The following is a 13,882-nucleotide window of genomic DNA, read 5'->3' as shown; positions in this document are numbered from 1 at the left end:
TAACATGGGAAGCGAAAAAGTTGAAAAAGTAATTAATTCCTCTTCTCCCAATATTTTCACAAATTATGTACATTAATTATATGCATTGCTATTAAAAAGATCAAAATATCCTGTCTTCTAAGGAAGTATTCTTCCGACGTTTTTCATGTTCTCCATTAAATTCAATGGTAAACACATGCAACGTCTGCTGTGAGGTCACCATAGTGATCTGAAGGGATTACTGCCCTCATACAGCCATTTTGTGTACAACCTCATTATTATTCATAAACCAGGGACTTAGAAGGGGAGTCCCCTATATGCATGTTTACTTTAATGACATTTTCAGCTTTTTATAGTAAACATCCGCTGGCGCTGCGTTCTTGTACAGAAGACAGTGGTTGCCAGGGCGACCTAAACTGGTGTTTTCGACCACAGTAGTTGAGTCAATCTGCCTCCACAAAAACTTAACAGTTGGCGTAATTCTGGTCATTTTCATGTGACTGAGAATTTACACAATATTGACAAGGGATATTCCGGCAGTGGCGAAATCTCACGAGACCCCCCAGCAACCGTTGCTAACCACGTGCCAAAGGTTAAGCTTCGGCTGCGATATGTCATTTAAACACTTGAAAGCACACTGAATTACCAATAACAATCAAGCTATGGAAATGTTAAATTTAGTGTAGCTTTGCTGCTCTCATGATGTTTACAGAAACGGACAAATACAATAACTCGGAGTATTTCTTGATAGATTCGACATTGCGCGAGAACATGGTGTATCTGGGGTTAACACGACTTGGTTATAAAACATGGTGTACCTGGGGATACCACGACTTGGTTATAAAACATGGTGTACCTGGGGATACCATGACTTGGTTATAAAACATGGTGTACCTGGGGATACCACGACTTGGTTATAAAACATGGTGTACCTGGGGATACCACGACTTGGTTATAGAACATGGTGTACCTGGGGATACCACGACTTGGTTATACAACATGGTGTACCTGGGGATAACACGACTTGGTTATAAAACATGGTGTACCTGGGGTTAACACGACTTGGTTATAGAACATGGTGTACCTGGGGATACCACGACTTGGTTATAGAACATGGTGTACCTGGGGTTAACACGACTTGGTTATAAAACATGGTGTACCTGGGGATACCATGACTTGGTTATAGAACATGGTGTACCTGGGGATACCATGACTTGGTTATAGAACATGGTGTACCTGGGGATACCATGACTTGGTTATAAAACATGGTGTACCTGGGGATACCACGACTTGGTTATAAAACATGGTGTACCTGGGGATACCACGACTTGGTTATAAAACATGGTGTACCTGGGGATACCATGACTTGGTTATAAAACATGGTATACCTGGGATACCACGACTGCAATGGTTATAAAACATGGTGTACCTGGGGATACCACGACTTGGTTATAGAACATGGTGTACCTGGGGATAACACGACTTGGTTATAAAACATGGTGTACCTGGGATACCACGACTGCAATGGTTATAAAACATGGTGTACCTGGGGATACCACGACTTGGTTATAGAACATGGTGTACCTGGGGATAACACGACTTGGTTATAAAACATGGTGTACCTGGGGATACCACGACTTGGTTATAGAACATGGTGTACCTGGGGATACCATGACTTGGTTATAAAACATGGTGTACCTGGGGATACCATGACTTGGTTATAAAACATGGTGTACCTGGGGATACCATGACTTGGTTATAAAACATGGTGTACCTGGGGATACCACGACTTGGTTATAAAACATGGTGTACCTGGGGATACCATGACTTGGTTATAAAACATGGTGTACCTGGGGATACCACGACTTGGTTATAGAACATGGTGTACCTGGAGATACCATGACTTGGTTATAGAACATGGTGTACTTGGGGATACCACGACTTGGTTATACAACATGGTGTACCTGGGGATACCACGACTTGGTTATAGAACATGGTGTACCTGGGGATACCACGACTTGGTTATAGAACATGGTGTACCTGGGGATACCACGACTTGGTTATAGAACATGGTGCATCTGGGGATACCACGACTTGGTTACAGACAAAGTCAGACATGTGCTAATATACATCAAATCTGTGAATGACCCACTCAGAGTTTAGTTCGATAATAGAAAATAGACTTGGCATTTGTGGCGAATTTTCATAAACGACTTCAAATAATTACTGTTGTATATCTCATTTTATTTATAGCATTCAAGTAGAAAGCGCCTTGTTCTCTCTCTTAACCTTTCAATGACTTCAACAATTAATATGACTATGACTTGACCATTTTGCTATCTGTAGCTTTGACCATTATTGATATAAACGATAAAAATACTTCCTAAAAAATGACATTCCAGAAATTGCCATTACATTTCACACTACGGGCGTCATTTTGTTTTCACTGAACTGAGAACCTGACCGTTCTTGGAAATTAAATTAGTGCTGTGTCAATTTTTATCATGTCAACTTTTTATATTATATATATATATATATATATATATATATATATATATATATATATATATACATATATACATACATACATACATACATAAGAAATGAAATACCTTATAATTTACTGGATGGACTGACTCAAAAATCTTTGCCTCCATTGACCATGAACATGTTGAATTGCACACAAACATAATCAATAGAGACACACTTTCAAATAATTTAATGACTTTGTATCTCTAAATGGTAACTGGCCTCCACTTTGCATGTTTTCCCCAAATTTTCTCACTTTGTACTTGATCTTTTTTTATTATTATTTGTGTTAATATGACTTGAAATGATTTAAACTTTTGAAACCCTAAATTAGTGATAATTTTATATAATTAAGTTGGGTTTTACTTCGAATGGTGCTCTAAATGTCCTCCAAAAGGTGTTCATTTTTCAAAAAGCTCTTGCCATAGGAGGAGGACATCCCCTCTCAACCCCCAACTCCTGCGCTTGTATAGCAGGCACGAACACACGTAGCGTGCGCTTCTGCCCATACTTTTTGCAGTTCTCTCCCTACTTTGAAACTTACTGAAACCAGTAGGTTTACAATTATACATATGACATCATCACCTACCACTTGTTATGACGTCACACTGTTTTTACAAATGCAAGCAGTATAACCCAAACCCAATAAGAAGGTGCAATTGATGTCCAGCGTTGTTTACTTTAAAATGATGGACGGAGATATGGAAACGATATGTGGCAAGACAAGAGGGTACCTTAGGCTACTTAAAACGAAAGTTGCTCCATTGTCGGATTTTATTTGGTTACATTTAGACCCATGGATATACCCAAAAATGAAATGTACGTTACTGTCCCGATGCCAAAGTAACTAGAGAATTGATAAGAAAATTGTACTGAAATATTGAAGGAAACCTAAGCGGTTTGTTTAAACAAGGTCACGAATATGCTAACTTGTTTATCATGGAAAGCGATTCCCAAATTGTTTCAAATATATGTTTTATATACAGAAATGTGGTTGTCCCTAGGTCGAGCGAAATGTGCGTTACCGAAAATCAACAGCATCTGATGACATATAATTTTGTACCTGATATATACAAAATATGACTCTAAATATTCGATACATATCCAAGAATTCGCGGTACATGTTGAGAATGTCATACATTGACAGTTCGCAATGCCAATGCGTTGCAAAGGTATGTAAGTGGCAGAGTAATTTTTGTAGGGAAATGTACGTTACTCCCTATATATTTGTTATCGATCAGAAAATGGGTAAGAGGCACAGATAGACATATAGAGGTGTTAAGCTTACAAAAGCTGACAAAGTAATGGTATAGTCAAGCACTTGCTGGTCAATTTGGAGTGGAATATTTATGTGAAAAAAATGTACGTTACTGAAATGTACGTTACTGAGTTCACGATTTGAAGGAGAAAAAACGTAAACAAACTTATTCTAGGGATATCACGTGTTTACTGTCGTCTGCCATTTCCTAGCAAGCCACGCAGAATAGGGCTGTGTTCAATTTATATCGCCATTCAGACGCACATTTTCACCGCTTGTGTGGTATGTTGCAAGTTTTTTTTTCATGGCAACAGCAGTAGAAATACTTGCTGACAAAGATGTATATATTTTGGAAGATAATATTCAAGTCTACGTTGTAGTACATCAGTGTCGGCTCAGCTGTTCGGCATAGTATAGAATTTTGCATCTGTAATAGGCGAAATGTACGTTACAAAAGGTAACGTACATTTCAGACAAAATAATGTTACATTCACAAGTGTATGTTATGTTTATTTTCAAATAGATTTCCACGGATAATTTTTCATAACTGTCTATAATGATTATATTACAAAGTCTTGGGTGAAAGAAAATAACTACATTCATTTTTAAATATCATATCATGCGCAATTTATACAACATATATATTCTGTCAGGATTCATTTTAGTTAAAATCTTGTTACTCCAAATTATCCACGTCACAGTCTCGTTTCTGTAAATTGATTTGCAACTCTTTTTGTCAGTAAAGATTTTATTATACTACTGACTAATAAAATCATACCGATCCATTTACTTAATTCTTATATCACTGATAACACATTGGTAACGGACATTACAAATAGTGGTAACGTACACTTCACGAAATCATCCACGTCATTGCTTGGTGTCTAGGTAAAACACAATGAAAGTGTCTTATAACAGTGAACTACAATATCTTCTAGATAAATAACATGGCAAAGTCTCAGGCCAAATACCAACGTGCTTACAGAGATAGAAAGAAGCAAAGGAAGGGAGAGTCTTATTTAGCGAGAGAACGGGAAAGACGACGGAGAAACAACATTCCCTCCTCAGACCTAAGTCGTGTTCAGCTAGTTAAAAAATTAGCAGAACAGGTTACGATTGACAAAAAATACAGAGAAAAAAAAGTAATCGTTTCACAGATGAACTTAACACACTGAACTTAAAGGGGAGTAAGTTTATCACACGGGTTCATTTACATGTATTTATGCGTTCTCCGTCCACACCACATAATCCTAACGTAATCCTGAATAATTAACGACCAAGCTGAAAATCACTATCTTTCTCGGTAAATACTGGTAAGACGTAAGACAAAAAGAAATAAAACAAAGGGGTTTGAATTGGATTACCGAGATTAACTGTAATGTTTTACCATACCCGGTTGGAATATACTGAATGGGTTGAATACAGGTTTGTATACGGCGCGTTTATTTAATTGATAAAATGTGTATAGCCCGGTTACACGATGCAACTCGACTAGCAACGCACCATGCAATTCGTCTCATGCGACGAATTGCATCGTGTACTCGCCTCGTCGCAGGGTCTTGCGACGTCGCAAGGTGCGTTGCAAGGAAACCGACATATCGGTTTCCGTGCGACTCGTCGCAAGTTGCTTCTCGAGTTGCTTCGTGAGTTGCACCGTGTAACCACTTCGTCGCGTCGCAAGTAATAACCTTTGACATATACCTACGTGTCAAATGACGTTCAATGTTATGGCCGCCATGTTTTTAGTATAAATATATTCTATTTCGGCAAGTATTTTTGATATAATTTCGATTTATCACCACGATTACCACTTATAAATAGTATACAATGTCTATGAATGCTTGATTTCCGCTAAATATCATTTTATTTCCAACTTGAATGCAAGTAGCGACATCGGAATGATCAACATCGCCCTAAACGAACTTCGAATTGTATAGAGTTTTACTATCGATACTTCAACAAGTTTACAGTCATTTTATTCGTAAATGTTAGCAATTTCATAGCATTTTTGCCAAATTCCTGCCGCTAGAAGACTAGACCTCGATGACCTGTAACTTTATATATTTACGCATGTGCAACAGTTAGCTCTTGCGACACACCATGCAACTAGCTAGTTGCATCGTGTACGCGCTCCCGTCGCAGTTGCAAGCCTCGTCGCATGCGACGAATTGCTTCATGAGTTGCATCATGTAACTGGGCCTGTCCCGGGACTCGAGTATTCACATTGCTATGCTGCACTAAACACTAAATGTTTTTCCATGTTTGATAAATTACCAATCATTTAGTTTGACTAAATACATATTCGAAGACATTGTGCAATGTATTTGTCGAAAAAAACACATTACGATCCAAAAATATCGTAAACGCATGCGTCTGAGCTACATGTTGAGAACTGTTTACGGTGGCGTGATCTAATGCTAATAGTTCCGGTCATCTACGATTACTAGGGAGAGAGAGAGAGAGAGAGAGAGAGAGAGAGAGAGAGAGAGAGAGAGAGAGAGAGAGAGAGAGAGAGAGAGAGAGAGAGAGAGAGAGAGAGAGAGAGAGAGAGAGAGAGAGAGAGAGAGAGAGAGAGAGAGCACGCACGCCCACACGTATAGTAACTACATGTGGCTTACACTAATCTCAATGACGTACAGCCAAAGGATTGTCATAACATTGTGAGAAAGACAAAAGATTGATAAATAGTACTGCATAACAATATATGTATGTATAGTTCTTGTAACGTACAATTATAGTACACAATACAGTGCTAATAGTACAAATTTACCAGCCATAGAAGTAGGCGTTGTCTGGTCTCTAATAATATACAACGGGTTCAAGAGCTTGTCTTGTATTGTACATGTACTATTAACGTCATGTATTAACATCGCCCTAATTTTTTTCGACATTTCTCAAGTTCCATGTCGGCAATTTTTATATCTAAATGATAATGACAGAAAAATGTGTTAGGGTGAATTTGTAATGGGACAGAAAAAAAAAAGCATAGGGGTTCATGACCTTATACTTTGTCTATAACCTGACGTACACTACCGATATATATCGCTACAATAGTTGTTAGCTTATCTATAGGATACAATAAAATAAGTTGTCGGAAATAATAAAGTATCCACAATGCACTGAAATAGTCAAAACTTGGAGCATTCGGTCAGAATGTTTTATGTTTAGGTATTACGTTTGTTGGGCTTTCAATATCACGTAACTTGCTTTGAAAGCCATATCTATGATCAACATGCATTGCTTTTGTAAAAAAGTATATTCAGGCATGTTTGGTCAGCACTCGTAACGTATATACCTATGAAATTGATCTGCCTGTCATGACAAATGTTGACACGAGTGTGAAATTACAAATTCATTTTAGTGAAAGAGTATATTAGGGAGATTTGCTTTCAAAAACGTTTTAGCATAAAGGGTAAATTAGGAATTTTATTTCGCAATGGATTGTTTGCCAGACACGTGTGTTACACCATCCGACAGAGTCTGTACTAGAAATAGTTCAAGTGTTGACGTAGTTGTTTTCGTGATGAAATGATTGCCATAAAACGTATCTCGATGTGTACAGAAATGTCCATTAACTATGTATTATCAAACTGAATGACTTACAACAACAAATCGTGTCTGGGATTGCAATTGTGTGTCTGTGCTTTTTACTGCGAGGTCTAATTCGGGATGTTGTGTGACTATATTAAAAAACAAAATTACGTGAAATAATGAATATTTTTGGCACGTTTTCGTTTGTCGAAGTCCTATGTGTGGATCACATATAAGTGCATAATCGGCGAATCGCACACAAAGTCAAGTGTTAGTGATTGTAACAAAACACAAATCATCTTCCAACCATCGTGATAGATCGAGGTATGTGATGCTTGATAATATCAACGAGATAATTATGATTTCATATACTAGTATATGGATACTACAAAAAAATTAGAAAAGTAGAAGAGATACAAGAACTTTGCCGAAAATTTACTGTTAATGTAACAGGAATATTGCTTTCAGGGCAACCGTATGTGGGACAGTTCTTTTATCATCGGAGAATTGATTCAGACTAAATGAGTTAGAATCCTGACTCAATAATATGACATCTTGTGTAAATCGATAGGAATGTCTCATGTAAATAGTATATGGACTATCATAACCTTATTACCAAGAAATCATACATACTTCGCACATAAAGTTCAGTTTTCTAATTCTTTTATTAGATAATTTCAAATAAATAATTGTCGCATCATCTCTCTCCATACTTTTCGCTTCCATTCTGATGTTTTCCTCTTGAGGTTGCGATGTCCTCTTTGTTGCCGCTGTTGCCTGGCATTTTGCTCTGTTGTTCTTGACGTTGCCGGCCGATCGACATTTTCATTCTGGAGATAAAGTAGGGTGAAAATAAAGTTAACGTGGCTGATAGATCGCAGAGATTTACACTTATAAAAGGTTATGAAGAGTTCACTCTTGTATTCAGAAAATGAAAAAAATATATCTTGATATCAAAATAAAAAATATGGAGATAACTTCTCATCTTCCACCAGGAGAAAATGACATATCGAGATCTCAAGAAAACTGTTGACACATTGCAAAGAATCCAATGGTGAAAAAAGAAAAAAGAAACAAGTAGAAACTCAGTTTTAGGGATGCATTGCATTTGTCGGAGCACAACTCTCTTATTGATATGTTGGGAACACATTGCTGTTATTTTCTGTTACTTATGTGTATGAAGTTTATTTCTGGTGTGTTGAGTTGTTTTAATTTTTGTAGTTGTTTGTCAAACGAACAGATTGCCAAGAATGAGATGCTCAAGTAATATAACAAAAGAGACTGGGGTACGGACTTGACTAGATGCTCGACAACTGTTTTTTGTTTTCTCCTTTGCCCCATTGTTTTCTTCATTGTAAATATAAATGTCTATATTGCTATTTTCTTTACAATTCAGGGAATAAAGTATTATTATTATTGTTATTATTATTATTATTATTATTGGCAAATATTAATCAGGTAAAAGGTACTCAGTTTAGTAAATTAACCACTTGCACTCATAACATTTCGTAATGCACCAGGTACCTTGGCATTTAAACATGTTGGGCAAAGTTGTAAAATACATGTGTAGATTACAATTAATACAACAATACAGTCTTTGAAGTTAAATATTAGGCTACACATAAAAACCTACCCAGTCTAAACAAGCCATCTCGCTTCTTACTCGGTATCGATGATCGCCGTATGATATCCTCTTGTCCCGGTAGACTAGGCATACATTGTTGTAACTTTCCACGTGGTGGGTATCCTTGCACTGTAATATATAACGGTTTTCAGACTTCAGAAGTAGTAGTAGTAGTAGTAGTAGTAGTAGTAGTAGTAGTAGTTTTGAAAATGAACTTTATTAAAATGTTTTAAAATATTGACATAACAGTAGAGGTAGAGAATGAAATTGAAGTTTAACATTTGAGAATATTGGTAAAAATTTATACAAGATTTGACATTCAACAAGAACAAATGGTGATTCAGTCGTGGAAATTGATTTTCAACTGGTATAAGTCGCAGCTGCATTATCAGCCTCCGGATGTTACAAGAGTTGGTTCCACGTCTATTCAGGCTGGCTGTTTCAGTCTTTCAGTATAACAGTCAGACCTAACGGGAAAGATCAAATAGCAAGGTTGCTAGAAAGTGGTTAATGTGTTCGTATGTCCTCCATCGAGCTCACCGCCGAACTCCAAGGACGGAGAACACGCAAAGAGTACGCTGCCCAAAACGGGAGCTCGACAACGACCATTGAACTAACAAAATGTTGGTATTCTGTGTGCGAGTACAAGGGCAAAGGACTCAGTAAAGGACACGGACACAAAATGTGGAAGCTTTATTGATAAAATATGGGAAAGGAAAACATTTCAGCGTGCAGTAGCAATATTTACAGGCACGCTGAGGAGAAAGCAATCAGGCACGATAAAGTTAAATCAGTATTTCTAATTCATTCGTTGGTGAAAGTTTGCAGAGAATTTCGTTCTGTGACCAAGTGTCGGAAAATCTATCAAGCTGGCGAACGAGGTTGAAGTATGCAAATTCAATTTTTAGACGGGTGGCGATTTTATCTTTGAAGATTGTTTTTGGATCAGTATACGGGATGTTTTCGCGTTTGTTTCGACGGCATAAATGAATGGACATTTTTGCTGTACAGATTAAATAAATGAAAAGATCCCGTTCTCGTTTCGAGTTGAACTTATTTGACTTTTTAGGCGGGTTCAGAATGAACCACCAGGGTGGTATTTGGGGTTTTGTTGGGAATGTACTCTTGAGTGAATTGAGGAAGGCTAAGAGGGGTTGGATGTGGTGACATTCAAAGAAAATGTGTAGAAGCGAGTCTTTTTCCGAACAGAATAGACAATTTCTTTCTCGACTCACGCCGATTTCAGTTAGGAAATTTTCACTCGCATATGCACCGTGCATGATGCGGCAAAGAAGGTCGCCTTCGTATAATGTGACAAGAGGTGAGTAACAGGCTTTGAAGTTCGGTTTACTATTGTCGGGAATATTAAGGACATCGCGCCAGACTGTATCTAACCCTTCGGGTGACCGGTTTATGTGCTGTGCCTGTATTAAGTGTTTGTAGATGGCCCCCTTTTCGAATTTGTATAAAGGAAAGTTGAGGTCATCGGAGACGTGGAGTTCAAAGCTGTAGTGTGTATTTTCAATCATGTTCACATTTCTACTATGTAAGTACTTGTTGATTGTGTTCATCCAATCTGTGGGGATGGCTTTGTGGATTGTATCCAGGGTAAGTTGAAGGATGCGTTGGGAGCGAGTATTGATTCTATCAGTAATATCAGGTACCGTAAGTAAGGCTTTGTGGTCAGCGTTGAGAAGATCTCGGATTTTTGTCAGTCCAGCAGAAATCAAATGTTCAAGTCTAAATGGCTCTTTTCTGAGTGGATGGAGAATTTGGTGATTACAAAAGAGTGGTTCGTTGAGAATTTCGAAGATGTTCGTTTTGTCAAGCTTACGGACTTTTTTAGTGTTTCTCCAACGCTTGAGAAGATCGATGTAGAAGGGAGGCATATTGTTGAGATTCATGCTCAGTTCAGTAGTAAGGAGTCCCTTGGTGTATCCTAAATTTCCAACTTTACTGAGGTAAAAATCAATCATTTGGAAACAAGGGTGTTTAGAGTCTAAATAAAGATAGCGTTGAATCAATTGGATGCGAAGTGCAGTTATTCTACTTTGTAAGTGAATCAAGTTTTGGCCGCCTTTATCAAGTGGGAGGTACAATGTGTCAGATGATATCCAATGTTTTCCGTTCCAAAAAAAGTTGAGAAATAAGCGTTGGAGATATGTGATAGTGTATTCGGGCGGAGTAAGAGCAGTGAGAGGGAAAAGTGTTTTGGATGCGATTAACTGGTTGATAATTATAGCGCGCCCCCTATAGGACATTTTAGGGGCAAAGTGAGACCAGTTTTCAAGTTTGTTTTCAATTTTTTGAGTGAGATGTTTCCAATTCTCGTCGATGTACGATTCAGTATTGCCAAGTAAAATACCAAGGAGTTTCAGGCCTTTGTTGTTCCACTCGATGTTAAGGGGGTTATCGTGACGTTCACGCCAGGAGCCGCACCACAAACCCTTTGATTTAGTGAAGTTGATCTTGGCATTGGATGCTTGTTGGTAAATAACTAGTGAGTGATTGAGTTCATTTAAGTCTTCGTCGCGAGTAATAAAAACCTCGACATCGTCTGCGTATGCAGAAAGTTTACATTTGTTGTTGTGTGAGTTTGGAATGTCTAAACCTGTTATTTTACTCTTAGTTCTGATGTGGTGTAGAAGGGGTTCAATGGCAATGACGTAAAGTTGCCCAGAAAGTGAACAGCCTTGTCTAATTCCCCTGGCAAAATCAATTGGCGAAGTTAGGGTATCGTTCACTCGAATTAAAGATTGTGCTTCGTTATAGATTAAATGAATCAAGTCAACAAATTTATTTCCAAAACCGAACGAGCGTAAAGTGTCAAAAAGATATTGATGATTGACACGGTCAAAGGCCTTTTCTTGGTCAAGTGCCAGTATACCAAGTGGGATGTTGTTTTCATTGGCCATGGTGATACTGTCGCGTAACAGAGAAATGTTGTCATGAATTTGACGGGTAGGGATACTACAACTTTGGTCATGATGGATGATAGAACTTATCACGTTCCTGAGACGGAGAGAGAGTGTCTTTGTCAGTATTTTGTAGTCACTGCAGAGAAGACTTATGGGACGCCAGTTTTTCAGTAAATTTGTATTGCCTGTTTTAGGAATGAGCGTAGTCACGGCACGCTTACACGAGTTCGGTAGGATGCCTTGATTTATTGATGCCATCATAACTTCATCGTTTCCAAGTACTGACCAAAAGGTTTTATAAAACTCGTTTGGGATACCATCAATGCCAGGTGTGCGGTCGTTCGGGAGAAGTTGTAATGCGTTTGTCATTTCTTCGAGTGTAATTTCACTGTCAAGGAAATCGCGGTCAAATTCGTTAATTTGAGGAAGGTTATTAAGAATTTCAGAGGTAGAAGTCAGATCAGTGGGTTCGGGGGTGTAAAGTTTTTCGTAAAATTGACGAATCGTTTTTCTGATTTTGGTCGGATCTTCAGTTATTGTATTGTCATTTCCGTTTTGAAGTTGGATGATAGATTTTCTTGTTCTCTTTTGTTCGTTAAGTTTGTATATAACATTGTCAGGAGCATCTGAGCTATTAAGATATTTGTGTCTGTTCCGAATACCTGCGTGTTTGTTTTCCTGATTAGTCAAATTGGTGAGCAGAGTCTTTTTCTCCTGATATACTTTTTCAACGGCTGAGTTGTAGCCATGGTTACTGAGCTGACTTTCAAGAGCAGCTATTTCGCTTTCAAGGTTATCTTTGTCGGTTTTGTTTTGGTTCACTTTATTATTACAGTATTGATGGCTGAGTTGCTTGATTTTTTGTTTTCCAATGTCCCACCAAAGTTGAAGATTTGGATAACTGTCCTTCTGTTTATCCCAGTTTTTCCAGAAATTAAAAATAACCCCCTTGTAGTTTTCCTCCTCAAGGATAGAGGTATTAAGGGTCCAAACTGGGTTCCGATTTTTGACACTTTTTAGGGATACTGAAAGGGTGACAAGTGAGTGGTCCGAAAAAGGCCAAGGAGGAGTTCAGGATTGAACACTTTTTGATATGGTTGATATAATGTTTATTAACAAACATTTTGTCAAGTCGCGCATGCGCATTGAAGTGATCGCGATGCCATGTATAGTTAAGTGATGCTGGATGTTGGTTTCTCCATGCGTCAACAAGTTTAAAGCGCCGGGTTAAATTTGTGAGGAAGTTTGACGTTCTGATATCTGGCTCGGACCCCCGGTTACGATCTATCCGGGGGTCAGTTGTACAATTGAAGTCCCCTCCCAAGTAGATTGGATCGTCAGAGTCTTTAATGGAATTTAAATGTTGTTCAAGGATTCTAAAACACTCCAGGCGTTCAGTTGCGTCAGTTGGTGCGTAAATGTTTATTATATGAATACGGAGGTCATTTAACATTACATTGGTAGAGAGAAGGTGGCCTGGAAGGAGATCACGTTTGGCTAGAATATTAACATTAGTATTTGGAGAAAACAAAATTGAGATACCGCCGCGGTTGACCGAACCATGGGAAAATAGGCCTCTGCCTCGCCAAACTAGTTGCCAAGTTGTTTCGTCAGTGGGGGTTGTGTGTGTTTCCTGAAGTAAATGGAAATCTGCCCGTGAGTTATTTTTCAAATATTCGAACACCTGGTATCTTTTAAAGGAGTGGCGACAACCTCTAACGTTGAGTGTTGTACATGTTAAGCCTGTCATAATGGCTAACAATAAAAATAGATATCGTTGTGTATCCATGTTGTGTGTAGTGAAGTTTAATGTGTTCAGTTGTTCTTAGTTTTATATCCGGTTGTCTTGATGTAGTGTAGTACCTTTGTTCTAATTTTGTGTATTCTAGCTTTTTGCGATGTAGTGAGTGCTTGTGTTGAACGGTAATGTTTGAAAGCGTGGGTCAAGATTTTGAGGTTTGGACAGAACTGTTTGCATTTTTCTATGATTTTTTTTTGAGTGCATGGTTTCACTTAGAAATTCTCTGATAGAGTCTGTAGATG

The sequence above is a fragment of the Glandiceps talaboti genome, chromosome 19, assembly GCF_964340395.1.
Source record: "Glandiceps talaboti chromosome 19, keGlaTala1.1, whole genome shotgun sequence".
Classification (NCBI taxonomy): domain Eukaryota; kingdom Metazoa; phylum Hemichordata; class Enteropneusta; family Spengelidae; genus Glandiceps; species Glandiceps talaboti.
The sequence above is the reverse complement of the archived record's forward strand: the minus strand, read 5'-3'. Positions refer to the sequence as shown.